The 19,454-nt window shown below is 43.7% G+C and overlaps 1 non-coding gene across 1 annotated transcript; it reads right to left on the reverse strand.

Moving 5' to 3' along the window:
• Positions 1-18,754: 18,754 nt before the first annotated feature.
• On the reverse strand, positions 18,755-18,838 carry Trnap-ugg. Its single transcript has one exon. It is a non-coding gene; the product is annotated as a tRNA-Pro (tRNA).
• Between the last annotated feature and the right edge of the window lie 616 nt (positions 18,839-19,454).

A 19,454-nucleotide genomic window follows, 5' to 3' on the forward strand; every position in this document is an offset into this window, starting at 1 on the left:
GCTGGTCTACTAGCTAATATTTTACTGCACCATATTGAGAACTAATTTCCTTATAACAATCCCAAATGGATAAAAAATTCTTTGTAGATGACGCACTAATATTACAAGAGCGATGAGAAAAATAAATATACTCCATTGAATTGCATAAATAATCAAAAAATATGAAGAGTATGGAAAGGATACATCGCTACTCACCACATTATGAGGCGATGAGTCACAGAGAGGTTTCATCCGAAAGACTGCTAACACACTGAGCTTCAGAACAAAATTCTTCTTCTGTAATAGGAAACACGCCCACGTTCACACATTTACAACCCACACCGACTTGGCCGCTGTCTACAGGCGCTGGAGCACGACTTAACGTGAGTCAGGCTCCAGTGTCCAGAGACAATGGCCATTACTGTGTGAACTGTGGCTCTGTGAGTATGTGTGTGTTTCCTGTTTTTGAAGAAGAACTTCGTCTTTAAGCTCGGTATTTAGGCTATTTTTTCATTGTGCATGTCTGCAACTCAATGCCTCTTCTATATGGTACTGCTGTTATTCCATTATTTGATTTCATGCAAAAATAGATTTACAACTGAGAGTGAACATCATAATAAAATAAACTATTTAGATCTAACTTAAATAGCACTTTAGACGACTAAACGGATATTAAAAGCTACACGTAAGTAGAAGTAAAATAAAAGACAGCATTACGGTAACAAGGAAACATGATAATAAAAAAGCTCAGGAAAAATTTGAGTTGCTAAACTTGTTTATGGGAGGAACGGAATATGAATTTTCATTCTTCCAGATGATTTAGGTTTGCTAGGCTTATCTTGATGACTGTCGACAGTACTCCTTCAAGTGGCAATCTCTAACGTGTATAATGCGAGGTCTGTACTGTTCCCCATAACTATCCAATATTTCCTCTTATTTTTCCTTCTTTGTGTCTTATTTATTTTCATTTATTTAGTTACTTAACCCACAATTATTAAAAACTTAAGGTTCTGTCTGAGATGCAAGCAAGACTCCTTAAAGACATTCATAAGAGTAGACTTTGCAATGTGCTTGATAGGTGGTTTTTATGTAGCAATAATAATAGTTGTAGTAATTAATAAACGTGTTACGGCGAGGCCATTCTCATTAATTTTGTTAAATGAACATAAGTACTTTGCGATAAAACAACCAATACTTACATACTTGTCATACTCAACAAGTTATGGGTGATTCGAGTTCTCAATTCCCACAATTTGCGATGTGCAGAGATGCGGCAACTGTGTTGGTTGGTCAAGTTTTTGTTTTGTCATAACTGTTATAGCTTTGTACAGATTTCAGATGTCGGAAAATAATGACTATGACGGTGTTTTTAATCATGTCTATGGTTACTCTATCATTCTCCTAATCGTTTGTGAAAACAAGAGTTAAGGAAAAATCTTTTGTCGTAGAAGTGTTCATGGCTGAGTTTAATCTGTTAATTAGTTCTATGTAGAGAATTATAGATTAATTCTCTATGTAATGCGAGCATCTTGCCTACTACAGCTGCATAACTTTTTCTTTCTTCACAGGCAACAGAGATATCCTGGAGTGCTAGCCGATGTTGACATGACGAATAGAAGAGACCTCTTAACATCTGCAGCATCATACCACGCCATCTGCAGGGTTTCCGGGCTGACGCCGTTCACAGTGGACACTGAGAAGTGTGAGCTACGGAGGACACGTGCTGGAACGCTATACGCGGCTGTTGTTCTTGTCATGAGCCTAGTAATAATAGCGCCTGTGGAAAACCGGTTGCAAGCTGTGAACGGGAGAAAAAAGGATTCCATCACCTTTGTGTGGTTGGTTGCTTATGTCACGACACGCTTCGCTACCACCGTGATGACTGTCGTCGCAGATCTTTTTCTGAACACCCGCAAGTACCAGAGGATCCTCACTCTGCTGTCTTATCGGGACAGTCGCGTCTTGGAGTCTCATCTTTCCTCCAGTGGGGCAGTGAAGATCTCCTGCGTTGCAGTTTACGTCATGTCTCTTGCTCTGTTGTTACGCTGGATTGTCCGAGCAACGGCACCCTCTGGTCATTTTTCCCCATATTGTTCACAAATAGTATTGTACCAACAGCTGTTTTCAGGTACGTGGGACTTGTTCTTCTGGTGAAGGACGACATAAGTCAACTCAACCAGTGTCTGGGAGGTTCGGAGCAAATGAGGTGCCAGAGCCGACCACTTGCAGACCGCTACCGGAAACTGAGGACAGTCCACTCCGCACTGTGCCACCTGTCCCAGGAGGTTCTTTCGGCACATGAGACATTCTTGGTTTCATTCATCGTGACAGCACTGTGCACTATTTCTTGGAACGTTGTGGCGATAACCTTATCACTGCCGCATAGACGGCCAGAGGTGGTATATATTTTGGTTCTGTCGTGGCAGTCGTCGCAATTGTTAATGGTGATAGCGGCCTCGCACGCGCTGTCCAGGGAGGCGGCGCAGACAGCTCCCGTCGTGTGCCGACTACTCCTGGGTTCGACTCTCCGCTGATCAGAAACTGTAGAGCTGCGCCACTTCTGCCGCCAGGCCCGCAGCCAGAGTCCCACTCACCGACTTTACGGTGTCGTTCCTTTGGATATGAGGATGTTGGTGGCCTCATTGTCTTTCATTACAACTTATACCGTGGTTTTGTTAACTTTCTGGGAAGCGTTCTGAAAAAGAAAACAGTGTGCTATAATTATTACAGCAATGTTGATGAATATGGACTGTTCCGCACTAAGGTCGATAACTGTGTTGCTATGATTACGAGCTCGTAAAATTCATGCCTATTAAATTAACTTTTACCTTAACCATAGATAGCTATTAAAACTCTGTAGTATTGTGAATGATGAGACCTCTCTGCTTGAAAATCTTTCCTTGCTTACTATTGCACAACACAGCCAAGGGGTACGAGGATGTAAGTATTCAAGTCTATATATCCTCCCAACGGTGGAAGCTGAAGGAGACAAAACTGCAATATTTTTTTCACTGCGTTTAACTCTCACGCAAGGGGTAATTATTAATAGCAAGACAAATGATTTAATTAGATCAAGATGTAGATTGCACGAATTTGTAATTATTGAGGCATAAAAAGTCACTGCATTTAAGTGAAAGAGAAAAAAGTTCTGGAGCAACAACTGGAATGTTCTTAGTGGGCACAGAATGTTGCAAGAGAGGTTATGTTTCTCAAAAGAAGGCGGAAGTTTGATAAAGCGGTGGCAATGCGACACGGAGCTACAGGAACCAACAACAGGACGTGGCAACACAAGAGTGCCACAGACACTATCTGAACTATGTGAATGTAATCGGTGTTTCGTCGCTGTCTTCTATCGCACGGCAATTATGAGTTACTGCAGCTCGAAAAAGCTACCGCTACAAAAATTATACTAGTGTTAATCTCGGACATAAAGATGACTACTACTCGCTTTGTTGCATAGAGAAATGGGACCATCACAGTCTGATACGCCACGACGGCCTGCAGAAACCATCGTAAAACATAGGCAAGCATCAGTGAAACGACGTCCATATCGAGACCTTAATCAGAGTTATTACTTCCCTTGATACAACCCAACGTGTCTCACGCAACCGAATGACCATTCTACTTTTGTATCATGTGGACGTACAAATTTTCTCGTTGATGTCCAACCTTTTTAAACAACTCTCACACCAAGACAGTGATTGTAATAGAGCTACATATATTTAAACATAGGACAGAACCCGAGCAGGAAACAGCACAGAAAATGAATGTCATAATGTGCACTGCCTTGGCAGGAGTGACCTTGAGCTTACTACACTCATCATGCACACAGTCAGAATGAGCCGCTGGGCGCTAAGATGATAAACTCACTACACATTACATTCACTTTCATCCTCAGAGCGTATCGACAAAACGAGGCATTTTTCACATCATATACTAATCTCACAGACCAAGACAACCACTGCAAATAAAAACTCACTTTCCAGCCTACTAGGACTGCAGCATCTCTTCAAGCAGAAAACTGTGTAATCATACAGCTCTAATTGAAACTTTTGGAAAATATAAGATCCACAACATGTCAGATCGTGCATACACGACTTGCAAATGGAATGGATTCTATCAAAGAAGAATGTCACTCATTCAAGGAAAACATCATTAAATAAAACATCCGTTAAAGGCTAAACATATCTTGCCTACATCCTCTTACATATGATTCTCAGCATGTAGTGGAGCTGCTCACTAATAGAAAAAATGCACTCATAAACAAGTGTCACTGTGTCAACTTCACAACAAACAAAAGTTGTTTCCCAGAATCATCTCATTATAACATACATTATTCATATGAGTCTAATACCACTACATCAAAATATTCACAAAAATCATATGATGTAACTTGTCATTCATCAAATCAGACCTGACACTGAAAGAAGAAACTGCGCAATGTATGTAGAAAATTACCTGATTAGTGTATATGTGGTGTCACCGCCAGACACCACACTTGCTAGGTGGTAGCCTTTAAATCGGCCGCGGTCCGTTAGTTTACGTCGGACCCGCGTGTCGCCACTGTCAGTGATTGCAGACCGAGCGCCGCCACACGGCAGGTCTAGAGAGACTTCCTAGCACTCGCCCCAGTTGTACAGCCGACTTTGCTAGCGATGGTTCACTGACAAATTACGCTCTCATTTGCCGAGACGATAGTTAAAAATTCCAACAGCTACGTACTTTATTTGCTAGACTCAAATCCTTTAACTGTTCCAGACCTCACGCCAGCCTACGTGAGCTTAAACGCGTGCCTTTCTGCTTCACCTCCTAGTGGCTTGGCTGTCTTGCCAAGTCACAACAGTATAAACGAAATGTAAGAAAATATATGTATATGTGTATTACATATGGTAACTACATCTCTAATGTCATCGTGATCTTTCCAGCGCTGCACACTGTGTCACTCGTCCTCATAATTAACATCATTGTACACTCTCATCCATAGTACTCCTCAAGAATACTAAATCCCTCATTACAAGTTTCCACTATAAAAACAATAATTATATTGTGCAACAGCCGAGTCCAAGTCTTCCAAATCCACTGGCGCCTGAAGATGATTATAAACTCCACTTTGTCAAAATTAAAGTTAACATAATCGAGATGGGAGGGTGCTGGGAAGGCGAGAGGATTGAAGGATGGGGACTGCTCCATTATTCTAGGTACGACTTGTCATCACTGCAAATTACAACGATGAAATTGGCAATCAAAGTTACTCATAGTATTCCATTCTAATTAAACTGCCTATTACAACAGCCCACAGCAACCCAGTAATAAGTTTCATTACAGATACTACAGCCACCAACGGGGAAAAACGTATCTACAGTCAATAATCGTCGAAAGTTTTAGACTAAGGTAATATACGATTGATCCACAGTAATAGTTCATATAATCAGCAGAAGAAAAGGATTTTGCCTGCAGAACTTCAATACAGATATCCACACAGCGAACCCCAACGTTAAATACAGTGTTCAGTTTCAAAAATTATTGATCACAAATGCTTGTTTAATGTATAACTAAGTTAGTACCGATTCCACAAGATCGAAATATCACACTCCCAATAACATTCAAAAGCATCTTAAATGCCACGAACCTGACGAAGGATTTCTCTACGGGGACTAGTGGCCTAGCAACTCACAGTTGACCACTCAACAGAACTACAAGTTCCTTTTGCAGGGAAGCACACGAACATTTGCCTCTCCCAATTAAACACAAATAGAAACGAAAAAAATATCCCAGTACATACTTATCACTTCAGTACCATCTAGAAACCTGGTTTCATGAAGTCAGCCCAATGTGTTAATATGTCAGCCCTGATAGATAGTAATTTATCTGCTGATATACGTATGTTACCACAAAAGAACAGAAATACAATAGTTTAGCAATAAGCGGCGTAATTGAACTTCGCCAAATGTGAATGTAACATTCCACTCACAGTTTACTCAACAGACTCGACTAACAGCGGAGAACAGAAGTGCATACGCATGTTTATCAATTAATGTGTCAGTACTTAATGAGCAATAGAGTCAGTAACATCAGAAGTTGTGTAAGGATTAAATCAAAAAACCACGAATTTAACAGTTATTCAATGTTGGTTGAAAAAAATTTGTTCCAATTTTGGTCTCCGTGCGCTGATCTGGCACTGTGAATACGAGAATGACGTACAGAAATGATTACATATATAATGCCCTAGTGAACCCGGCAATGCTTCACAATTGCTAAATGAAAGGACGGTCATAGGTTGCTTTTGCTTTATTTTAGGGCGAAAAAACAACTAAGGTCATACGCGACCATGTCAGAACCTTAGTACACATATACGAAACAGGACTTGAAAATGACTACACGTTAAGCTCAATCGATTGGAGGAAAGAACGTTAAGAAGAAGGAGAAAGGTCCATAAAATGCTCAGTAGAGACAGTGGAGGTTCCGAACTATAGATTAAATGTGCTTCGCCATACTGCTGCGACGGATAGAAAGTAATACGCATGTGGCAGCTCGCGCGTCGCTCGGTTGAACGGCCGGTAATTCAGGCGGCATACATACATTAGAACGAAAGTGGTTTAAAAAGGGGGCATTCTGTCAGGAAATGGCGAACTGTCAATGGCTGATGACAACGAGCACAAAGCGGTGGGGGATCACCACTTAACCAATGGCGATGGCTAAAACGACAGTCTTCAATACGGAATCTGGCTAAAATGATCTCATCACGGCAAGAGGGCCGAGAGGACGTCGGCCAAGCCAGTTAGGATATTTTTATTCCCCGGAGCTTGTTGCCATGAAGGGAAGACATGTAGTGGTGCCAAAGTGACACCATCTGCTGACAGATGGCAACGCGGAGATCATGGGAAGGAATGGAAGAGATAGCGGCGCGGGGTAGGGGGACTTCAGGCTTGGCAGCAGCGTCAGCGGCCTCATTTCCCGTCAGACCGACGTACCAGGAACCCACATAAACGTCACGATGGTTCCCTCAAGAGGGAGCTTTCTTGGACTGGTTGCACTGAAGGGTGGACGGTGGACGGCAGTTAGAAGCTCTGAAGGGTACAGAGAGTCAGAGCAGATGACACAACTGAAAAGTCTGTGTCGCCTGATGTACTGTGTGGCGTGATACAGGGCGAAGAGTCCTGCTGTAAATAGTGAGTAGTGTTCCGGAAGCCGATACCGAAAGTCGTCGGTGCCACTGATAGAGGCACGCCCGACATCACGGCCGGTACGAGAGCCATCAGTGTATACAAATGTACTATCTGTGAGTTCTGTGCTAGTGTTGAGAAACTTACAGCGATAGATCGAATCTGGAGTAGTTTCCTTACGAAGTGAATTAAGTGCAAGGTGAACACGGGCTGCCGTACGTAGGCAGTGTGGTGAACGGTTCACACCAATCGGGAAAGTGGCAAGTAGCGTCTTGCTGAGCTGCTGGAGCAATAGCCGAGAGCGAACTCCAGGAGGTAGCAGAGAGGAGGGACGTGCTGCATACTGGCAGTCAAAGGAGTCATCGAAGGAGGAGGCACAGGATGGGTGGCCGCGCACGGCACACAAACGGCATGCGTATCTGCAGAGGAGAAGTCACGGCGGTAGGAGAGAGGTAGTTTAGCAGCTTCAGCATAGAGACTCTCAACCAAGGCAGTGTAAAAGGCCAAACGGATTCCACGATTGTGGAGTGTAATCAGACGGTGTAAGATGGAAAGACGTGCAGATGCATAGACGAAACACCTATAGTCTAGTTTCGAACGGACAATGGATCGATACAAATGGAATTTAGTGGTCCCATACGCTCCCTAGGAAGTACCGCTTACGACATGTAGGACACTGCAGAGCGGGTGCAGTGGGCGGTCGGATCAGATACATGGCAGGACCAAGGACGTTTTATATCACGAATGAGTCACAGGAATTTCGTAATTTCAGCGAACGTAAGGGTAATGGGCCCAAGGTGAAAAGACCCTGGAAGAAACCCATTGAGCCGCCAGATATTCGTACAAACTGTTTTGTCAGTAGAAAAGCGAAAACCGTAGTCGATACTCCACGAGTAAAGACATCGCTAAAGACGACGCTCAAGGCGACAGGTCCGTGGAGAAATGCAACAGATGGCAAAATCGTCGACGGAAAGGGAGAAAGAGATGTCCGGTGGCAGACAGTTCATAACAGCTTTAATGGCTACAGCAAAGGGGACGACGCTTAGGACAGAACCTTGAAGCACCCAATTTTTCTGCATGAAGGTGTCCAACAAGGCAGAATCCACCCGGACCTTGAAAACTCCGTCTTTTAAAAATTCCTGACGGAGACAGGACAGGCAACGTCGGAAACCCCAAGTGTGTAGAGTACAGAGGATACCAGTCGTCCAGCAGGTCTCGTAGGCTTTCTCCACATCAAAAAACACAGCCACAGTCTGGTGTTTCAGCAGAAAACCGTAAATGAAATAGACTGACAGAGTGACGAGATTGTCGAATGCAGAATGACTCGCTCGGAATCCACACTGGGCAGTGGTTAATGAATTGCGAGATACGAGAAACCATAAAAGCTGGGCATGAATCATACGTTCCGTCACCTTGCAAACACACCTGGTGAGAGAAATGGGGCGGTAAGTATGAGGAACGTGTTTGTCCTTACAGGAATTAGATATTGGTAAGACAGTGTCTGGGAAACGTGCAATCTGCTCAAATGCGACTTTATGTATGAAGGAGAAAGTGCTTGCCCACAAGAAAATGGTGCTGCAACATCTGAATGAGAACATCGTCCAGCCCCGAGGCAGAAGATTGCGGTGGTTTAGCTTCTTAGTAGTAAAGGCAGGATGGTAGTGTTCACGATTCTGAGAAGAAATGAGTATCACCCGGGCCTCCTGCATCCGTTTCCGATGGAGAAAGGTAGGGCGGTAATGGATAGAGCTCGAAATCTCCGAAAAATAGCGGTGTAGGGTGTTACAGAGAGCAATGCGGTCCACAGTGAGATCCGTTACGGTCAGGCCGGAAATTGGGGAATGGGCCTTGGTCCCAGAGAGCCGCCGGAGGTTGGCCCACACGACAGAAGAGAGAGTGGAACTGCCAAAAGATCTAGTAAATGAAATACGACTATCTTCTTTGCTGTCCCTAAGAATAGAATGACACTGCACACGCAACTGCTTATAATGGATGCATTTCTCCATTGTAGGATGAGGGTTAGAAAAGCAGAGAGCACGTCTTCGAGCGCAAATGGCGTCATGACACTCCTCAGTCCACCAAGGGACCGGGACACGGAGAGGTAAAGATAAAGTGCGAGGAATAGAGCATTCTGTGGCGGTCAGGATAACGTTTGTAAGGTATTGTACCTGTTCATGAGAATTGGGAAAATATTGCTCGGCGAAGTTCGGCAGGGAGGAGTAAAGCCCCTATTTAGCCTTAGAAAGCTGCCAGTTGGGTATACACATTGGTGGGGTAGGAGGAGTAAATGGATAACACACGGGAAATGATCGCTCGAGTACATGTCAAAGAGAACAGACCTCTCGAGACGACAGGCACAAGGGGTGAGGCAGCTGACCAATAAGCTGGAGGAAGTCTTCCCCGGTGACACCTATACCGGTATTACCTCGGCGTATCATAAAACACCCAAACGACTAAGTGGAAGGAGTGGACCTTAGGGCAGGGGAGCATTCACCTTTTATTGATCACAGTATTTATGGAAGTCAATCTACACAAATAACAGTTGTCATAAACTTCAAGTGGGACAACATTTGTACATGAAGCTCCTCAGTTGGCTTTAAATACCAAAGAAAGTGTAACAAATTTTCAAATCAGAAAGATAATATCCTTTTACAAAAAATAGGATACACTGAACGCCCAAAGGGCTACCGTAAGTTCACTTAGAGATAGATTTAAAAGCTTTCCCAGACATATTCGTTTATAAAAGAAAGGGTAACTGTGTTTTGTATTAAAAATAGTGAAGAAATAACATTTATAGTAATAAATTCCCAGTGAGAGATCATATACACATGAAGCCTATCACTTGGCTTTAGTTACCAATGAATGTATAACAACTTTTCAAATGAGAAATGTAATACCCTTTTTATAGAAAATAGAAAATACTGCACTCCCAAAGGGCTATCGTAAATTCATTTACAGACATTTTTGAATCCTTCCAGAAATATATTCGTTTAAAACAAGCAGTAACCCTACATACGGGCTCCCAACTAGACAGGAAATAATATACATCAGACACTTCTCTTACAAATAGTTCCCAGCTCTCGGCATCGACCAAGTGCGGATATGAACGTCCGTCGGAGCGGCTAACGCGGGCCACAACTGGTTGTGCCGCTCGGGCCCGATTTGTCGGCCCGACGGAGGGCGCGAAGCTCAGTGGGTGCGTCCGAATTCACTTTACTAAGGTTGCATCAACATTTTACATTACCTAATGGACTTCATTGACGATGGTCAGATCATCGAGCAACTGATTGCAAATAACAACACGCAAAAAATTCAGCTTTCGATGGGCCTCAACATGAACAGGTGAGTCATGGAGGAGCGAAGCTGCCACCAGTCGTTGGGCTTGAGTAACAATTAGTCTTCCCAAGCAAATTGCCGTTACATAAACGAGAGCAGGATTTCACAGGGCCACTAACGGCATCAGCACCTCTCTGAATATTAAGTGGATTAACTGTAGAAAAGGAATGACCTTCTTCGGTATGTGACATCACAAGGACCTGAAGTGAAGCTGAGAGAGTCTGGGAATGTTTATCTTCATTCCACCTGCATTTAGTAGATATAGACTGAGATGGTGACTGGCTCATTGTGAACAAATCCTCCGTGCTTGCCAGCGTCTCAAATGCAATGGCGTCCTGCTTCCAACTGCCCCCCCCCCCTCTCTCTCAGAGGGGTGGCATGCCCACTTTAGGTGATCGTTCACACCTCATGTCACACCTCCCAAGCTCCTGACAGAGGGGCCAGTTGGAAATTTGTGAAGGTACGAGGGTCACTCCAAAAGAAATGCACACTATTTTTCTAAGAATACAGTTTTCATTTTGCATGTGTGAATGTCTTACAGTGTGTAGATACATCCTTCCTGCTTGTTTTAAAACTTAGTTCAACCTGTTCCCGTGAGTGGTGCCGTCACAGGATGTCTTCAAGATGGCTGCTACACTTGATGTTCGTCAGAAGCAACATGCTGTCATAAAATTCTTGTGCTGTGAAAACGAGACAGTGGGAAACATCCACAAGAGGTTGAAAAAGGTGTATAGAGATGCTGCTGTCGATCGCAGTACAGTTAGTCATTGGGCAAACAGGTTATGTCATGAAAGAGGGCACGGCAATATTAAAGATTGTCCTTTCAGCGGCACGTCTCGTACTGCACACACTCCAGACAATGAGCAGAGAGTTAACGGAATGGTGACTGCTGACAGACGCATCACAGTAAGTAATTGTCACGCTACGTTGGGATAGAGGAAGAAAGTGTTTGCAGAATACTGAAAGTGTTGTCATTAAGAAAGGTTTGTGCCAGGTGGGTTTCCAGGATGTTGACAGTGGCTCTCAAAGAAACAAGAAAAACGGTATGCAGCTAACTTTTGGAACAGTACGAGAATGGTGGAGATGAATTTCTTGGAAGATTTGTGACAGGTGATGAAACATGGCTCCATCATTTTTCACCAGAGACGAAGGGGCAATCAGTGGAGTGGCACCATGCAAATTCACCCAAGAAAAGAAAATTCAAAACCACACCTTCTGTTGGATAAGTTATGGCTACGGTGTTTTTCGATTCCGAAGGACTCTTGCTAGAGGTGGATATCATGCCAAGTGGAACCACCATAAATTCTTATGCATATGTGACAACAATGAAGAAACTTCAAGCTCGACTGAGTCATGTTCGACCACATCGGCAAAAGCAGGATGTTTTGCCGCTGCACGACAATGCGCGGCCACATGTCAGTCAAAAAACCATGGAAGCGATCACAAAAGCCGGATGGAAAACATTGAAACACCCGCCTTACAATCCTGACCTGGCCCCATGTGACTATCATCTCTATCGGAAACTGAAAGACGCTCTTCGTGGAACAAGGTTTGATGATGATGACTCCCTTGGGCAACATGCCAAACAGTGGCTCGAACAGGTTGGTCCAGAATTTTAACGTGGGGGTATACAGGCGCTGGTTCCAAGATGGGAAATTATGTGGAGAAATGAAAATATTGTTCCTGAAGGATGTATCTACACACTGTAAAAATGTCACACATGTAGAATAAAAGATGGAATTAAAAAAATAGAGTGCATTTCTTTTGGAGTGACCCTCGTAATAGCTCAGGCAGTCAGTCACCTCTCTCTGGGACTGTCCTGTACCAGGGAGTACATGCGGACCCTAAGTGTCTACCCAGATCTGGGAATTACGCGTTACCCAGTCACCTGTCACATGGCAGAAGCATGGACTAGCTTTCAGGAGCACCCAGGAAGGGAGGAGAAACAAATAAAGAGGTACCTCAGGCGTTGAAGCGGATGAATAATAGGAGATTGAGTACGAAGTGGAAAGAAAGAAAAAAAATTGTGGGGCCTGTTCCGATGTCAGGCTACTGAAAATTCAGAACACGTTCCAAAAATTATCGCAGACAGGTTCTCCAAAGATGCGGAAAAAGGATAGCAGGAGCATGGACATGCAACACAGAAGGCAAAAGTTTCTGCAAAGGCTGAGGCCCCATGGTAGCCAAACAAGAACTGACCAAAGACTGGTGTGCCCTGTGTGTGGTGACGACGAGGGGGGGGGGGGGCGGTCATAGGGACAGTTCAGAATACAAGGCTATGGAGTGGGATGGTTAGCGCAGAAACGGCAATATCATTCACAGTTTGGACGATAATTCATTTGTACAAGTTTAACCAGTGAATATGTGGACCAATGCAGCAAATTTCTTCCGGCATGAAATACACCAGTGAAGCATTTAGTACACAGTAAACCGTTTGTAGTTAATATTCTTCACAGTACTCCAAAGTGCTGATGTTCGTAAGAATATAAATGAATTTTCGGCTTAAGAAAATATCCGCCTAGCGCTCACTAAACCACCTGTCTATAGCAATTTATCTTTTAAAAACAATTTGAACAAGATTTGCAATTTTTGAAAAATACGCGCCTAGCTCTTACTAGACTACGTTAATAACCTTCCTATTAACAACTGTAATTAAGAAACATGCGCCACTGTGTTCACGAAGTGTAAGATATTGAAGACGAAACGCGCCAAGGCGCTCAACAAATGATTCATTAAACACCAAGACATCAGTGCGAAATAAGGTCCGAATTTAAACGTTGGCGGTCGTCTGAATAAAGCCATATGTGTATAAGAGAGTAAGGTACATACAGTAAACTTTTTACTGTTTCACACTTCTTACCTCCAACTGCCATCAGGCCGACATGAGATGGCTCGGCCTTTTCTAACAGCAGCACCTCACTGTCACTAAGGGAGCAGCACCAGATCCGTGACCGGCCATGGCAGCGGAGATCTGCCCTAAACTGCCGCCTGTCAACTACCCAGATCACCAGGCCCGCAGATGGACTCAACTACGGCACACTAAAACTCTAAATGAACATATTGTTGCATACAAGGATGAAAAATTACAAAGAGGGAACAAACCAATTCCACCTAAGGGAAGTGAGAGTAAAGTTACTACGTTACTCTATACAAAAACTGCCTGTTCACATTAGCAATTGCTTTGAATTGAAGCTACAACAAACTGGGGACTCCACCAAAAGCCTGGCAATGAATATTATTGCTGGAACATTAATAATAGCCACCAAACTCAAGGTAAAATATTGGGCTAATAAGAGCAAAGCGATCTGTCTAACAGTCACAACTATATAACATTTTGACTATCACATATTACACTCCTTCAGAACATTAGCTGTCTTCAGTGGAGCCTAATTACGCCTCAACAAATGCTGGAACTCTTGTCCATTAGTTTCACTAGAACTTTCAAGCAGAGCACGGCGTTGTCGTTTACATGTAAACATGTCGTTATCAGGCGAAGTGTCTTACCACATTCAGAAACTGGAATTGGTCACATGGGTCACCGAAAGGTGCTGGATGAAAATCAGCAATTGAAGGTCTTCGCTCTTCCCAGTAGTGAGACCGGCGTCCAAACACTACACAGGCAGGCAACGTCACCGACCAGGGCACAACACAGTCCCTCTCCTTGACTCCACACACGCCACTCGCGGCACCATCTCTAAGTTCGCAACTGCTGCTGCGCTCCATAGCGCAGCTCCGCTTCCTCATTCTGTGGACTCACTCGATGCCGACATACCACTTGCGTCATCTGTGGGACTTGCTTCATACCATCAGCCACACAATTTACCATACAAGGATCGGGAGCCAGCCCACTAGTGATATATCGAATCAAGCGCCACAGCTCATTATTCCCCATCAAAATCTCCACAACTCCCGTCCGCTAATTTATGTACTCTAGAAAACTTCCCAGTAGCAATGTTACGTACTATTTAGGTGACTGGCTTAAGAACTTGGATTACCTCACAAGGTGCTGCAAAGCACAGTGCCAATTTATGAGAAATTGGGGCCATATCTTCATGCCCGACAGAAAGGTTTTGGATGAAACCTTATCACCAACAGGCACCTTTAACTCGCTTTGCCCCTGACTGTAACGGCGCACCTGCCTCTAGTGTGTGATACTAATATTTCGTCACACTTGTTTCCAGTTCTCTTAAATTAGGTCACGTGTCCATTTCTGAGGGAGCAGGGCATTAATTGACCACAGATTGGCCAAGGGAAGTTGAGACCATGCGCAAACATCAAGGAAGTGGGTGGTTTTAAGGACTTCATGGTAGATGTAATTAACCGATTAATTAGACCATGGTACATAAGGAACCCACTTGTGGAGTGAATGAGAATGGAAAATAATAATGGCTGCTTGCAGATTGTAGTTCACTCCTTCAACAAATCATGGTTTCGGTCAGTATGGTATAGTCGTCGAATGAGAGAGTGCGTTGTCGAAGCAGAATCTGTAACCAGTTGTAGAGAAGAAGACAGGAGCATTGCACTGCAATGGTACAGGGAGTGACAACTATGAAAAACATTGGTGACAAGTGAAGAACAGTTCACCCAGCAGTCACCCTACTTCTTGGTACCAACCAGACTAATCTGAGCAGGCATCAACACATGAACAGAATGTACCAGTTGCTGTCACTATTACATGGGAGGAGCGGACGTAATCAACAAAGAGCGTATTCATGAGAAAGTTATCACTTGACGATTTCAAAAATCCCCTGCAAGTATTGGAACTGGTGTTGATAATTCTTCCGGGTTATATGGCCGTGATCCATGGTATTCTTCTGATCCTAACGTTTTGTCCAATACTACGTTGGACATCCTCAGAGGTATGGCTGGTCCTGCTGAGTCCTGCCGACTGACGAATCGGGCGTCGGAAAGCGGCCTAAATACCGAGGAAAGTGGGCGTGGTCTATCTTGCACATAGTAGCAGAGAGAAAACTAGTCAAAGATAAAATATTACTATCGATAATAGTCCGCCATAGATAAAAATCACTTATCGATTCTGTAACGCCACTGTCCATATCTCGCTTAATTTCAAGGCCTCTTCTTTTCTATTAAAATTATCTTCATGTTTATAAATTCCAATAGCCTCCCTGTACAGTCGTGGATAATAGTTCGAGGTGGCACTTAAAACTGTGGTTTCAGAAAACTTAACTACATGGTCACCTGACTGAAGTGCATGTTCCGCAACGGCCGATTTATCTATTTTTCCCAGTCGGCAATGACTTTTATGCTCCTTTACCCTCGTATTCCCACTTCTTTTCGTAGTACCAATGTAGACCTTGCACAAGTACACGGAATTTTATCCACACCGCTAGACGATAATGGTGGCCTTCTATCTTTAACAGAACGAAGTACTTGTCCTATTTTGCTGGTAGGTTTGAATACCGGTTTCACTTTATGTTTCAGCAAAATTTTGCCGAATTGATCTGTAACCTTACTAATGAAAGGTAAAGACACCGTATTCTTCCATTGCTGTGTACCATGCTTGTCCTTCGGTCTGCTGTAATTAGATCTTAAAACTCTATTAATTTCTTTGTTTGAGTACCCATTCTTTTCGAAGGCCTGTTTCAGATGATTCAGTTCCGTATCCAGATGTTCCGTCGTACAAATCCGTTTTGCCCTGTCCACTAAACTTTTGATTACACATCTTTTTTTGTTGTGGGTGATGATTGAAGTTCTTATGTAAGTATCTATCAGTATGTGTGCTGTTCCGAAACACTTTATGTTTTAGACTGCCATCGGTCTGTCTCATGGCTAACACATCGAGAAACGAAATAGCCTGGTCTTTTTCCACTTCAATGGTAAACTGAATTTTAGGGTTTATGCTATTAAGATAATGAAAAAATTCGTCTAAGGCTTTTTTACCGTGCGTCCAAACCACGAATGTGTCTTCTACATAACGATACCAACAACATGGTTTCTTATTTGCTTTATTCAACGCTAATTGTTCAAATTTCTCCATGTAAAAATTGGCAATCGCAGGGCTCAATGGGTTACCCATGGCAACACCATCCACTTGCTCATAAAACTCCTCATCCCACTGAAACTGGCTAGATGTGAGACAGTGTCTAAACAGAACGGTCAAATCTTCAGGGAAAACTTCCGTTATGTGATAAACCGAGATACAATATCAAAGCTAACAAGAATGTCTTCAGGAGCCAAGGTTAGAGCTTCAATTTCCCAATAAAATGAATCCCTCACATAAGAATCAGTCTTACCACTGTATGGTTGTAGAAGAGTACCTAGATACCTAGATATTTGATAAGTATGGGAATCGATCGCACTAACAATGGGTCTCAGAGAGAGATTTATTTTGTGAACTTTAGGTAAACCATAAAGTCTGGGACTCTTAGCTTCACTCCTTAGGAAAACGTTTTTATCCTTGTGTGGAATGGAAGCAGAAGACTTTATCAACGTATTAGTTTTCCTCAAAATAACAGCCGTCGGGTCTCTTCTAAGTTTATTGTAATGTCCCGTCCCGCCACTAATGGATCCAAAATCTTACATCTGTTGTCCTCTTTGTTCATCACCACAGTGGCATTGCCTTTATCAGATGGAAGAACAACTATCCCTTCGTCCGCATTTAAATCCCTGAGGGCCTTTCCCTCCTCCCTAGTTAAATTGCTCTCCAATGGCTTAATATGGAGTATGACCCTTGTGATTTCAAAACGAATTGCATTAGCAGTTGCCTTAGGGAGAGTTCGAATCCCTGCTTCCACATTCACAATAATCTCTTCCATTGGTGCATGCGTAGGAGTAGTCGCACTCAGCAGGACCAGCTATACCTCTGAGGATGTCCAGCGCAGTATTGGACGAAACGTTAGGAATAGAAGAATTCCAAGGATCACGGACATATAACCCGGAAGAATTATCAACAACAGTGCCATCTGGTCGTGAAAGCCTTCATTGTATATTGGAGCTGGGTTTAGCAATTTTACATTCATGGAACTGTCCCACCACATGCTATATATCTTGATACAAGCAAGGTCAACTAAGAAATTCCCTAACCCGGCCAAGGATCCAACAGATTGCTAAATGCCCTCCAATCACAGACTTATGAAAGCCATGGAAAATTGCGGCAACCAAGTCTTCCGTAACACAAATCTTGGTCTGCTTATCCCGCTTGCTCTAATCACAGAATATTCCCTTTTGCATGTTATATGCGGCAAAGATTTGCCGCTTAATAAATTTTGTTCAGTCTTAGACAGAGCAGGGTCTTGGTCTTGATGGTGCTCCAAATTACAAAATAACTTATGGACCATGCCTAGTACCTCAGCAACCCAAGCTGGTTCCCTTATTCCCTGTTCCTTATTGTGGTGACAGCACCTCTGCTCGAACATTCGACTCAGTGCTTCTGCCATAGCGTTGTCAGTTCCCCTAATATGCCTGATGGTAAATCGAAACGCAGAAATGCCATGGCCCGCTGGACAATTCGTCCCGTGTTCCTTGGCCGGCGAGTACCCAACTTAAGGCTTGGTTGTCCGTTCCAAGACAAAGTTAACGGTGATCGACGACGAACAAACTTTTCGAGGGGGAACACTACCACCAGGGCCTCACACTCGTAAACATAATATTGAAGTCCTACTGGCGAAAGGGACCTTGAAGCGCACGCAATTGGTCAACGTTCTCCCTGATTTCCGGGAAGAGTACCGCAGCGATACCCAATTTTGACCCGTCGGTCTGCACGACAAAACAGATATACGTAGTCAGAAATGGCTAGCACTGGAGGGTTAATCAGGGAGACAGCTGTGACACCCTGCACTCAAATGTCTGATTCTTCTTATGCACCGGGTTCAAGGGGGGCCACTATCGGGGCAAAATTAGGGATGAACTTTCGTCGATAGAAGTTCGCTATCATAATGGACCGGGTGACGCCCTTTTTGGTCTTAGGTAGGGGAAATATCTGTAAGTACGTGCTCCTTTCTTGATCTTCTCGGATCCGGCCAGCAAAAACCAAATGATCAGGGGAAGAAAACTCCTGCTCAGCTAAATTAGTTCTCGAAGGCTCTACAGTAAGACAAGTGGCAAGAAAGTGGCTCAAAACCTCCTCCAGGTATTGTAAATGTCGTTGGAAGGCAGTACTATAAATTGCATGTCATATAAGTAATAACCAGATTTAAATGTTACAAAAATGGTTCAAATGGCTCTGAGCACTACGGGACTTAACTTCTGAGGTCATCAGTCCCCTAGAACTTAGAACTACTTAAACCTAACTAACCTAAGAACATCAGACACATCCATGCCCGAGGCAGGATTCGAACCTGCGACCGTACCGGTCGCGCGGTTCCAGGCTGTAGCGCCTAGAACCGCTCGGCCACTCGGGCTGGCATTTAAATTTTACATCCCCCAATATTATGTCCGAAGTCTGGAGAGAACAGCAGCCCCAATCCATAAGCCAAATGGTACACGGCCAAATTCGAACATAATACAATCCGGACGAAACGCTGTCAGTTGTCTAGAATTTTCAGTCAGTGGGATCTCGTGGTAAGCCTGACGATGATCGAGAATAGAAACAAGAACGAGTACCAGAAAACCAGGTGAAACAGTGGTGCAAGTCGGACAGCGGCACAGATTCAAAGACCAACTTCTTATTTAATAGCCTATAATCAACCACAGGTTGACACCGGAATCACTGACCTCAGGATCACAAACATGACCTACCTTACACTTACATCATGCACAGTAACGCTGTTTTTCCCTGTGACCGGAATACACTGGCTCAATTCGTAGCTCTTTTTGGGGTAAAATTTAAAAGAAAACGTCCTACCCACATAATTCATGATAAAACTACTAAACTGAATCCAGTCGCAACACAAGACCATTAACGCAAAAATGCTTGACAATTTCGAATTGGACGGGCCAAGAAAACTCATAGCTACCAGTCAGAGGCAACACCTGCCCATTGGCAGTACGACCTCCCAGCAAGACCGGCTTTAGGCT

Source organism: Schistocerca americana, chromosome 6 (assembly GCF_021461395.2).
Source record: "Schistocerca americana isolate TAMUIC-IGC-003095 chromosome 6, iqSchAmer2.1, whole genome shotgun sequence".
Taxonomy (NCBI): Eukaryota; Metazoa; Arthropoda; class Insecta; order Orthoptera; family Acrididae; genus Schistocerca; species Schistocerca americana.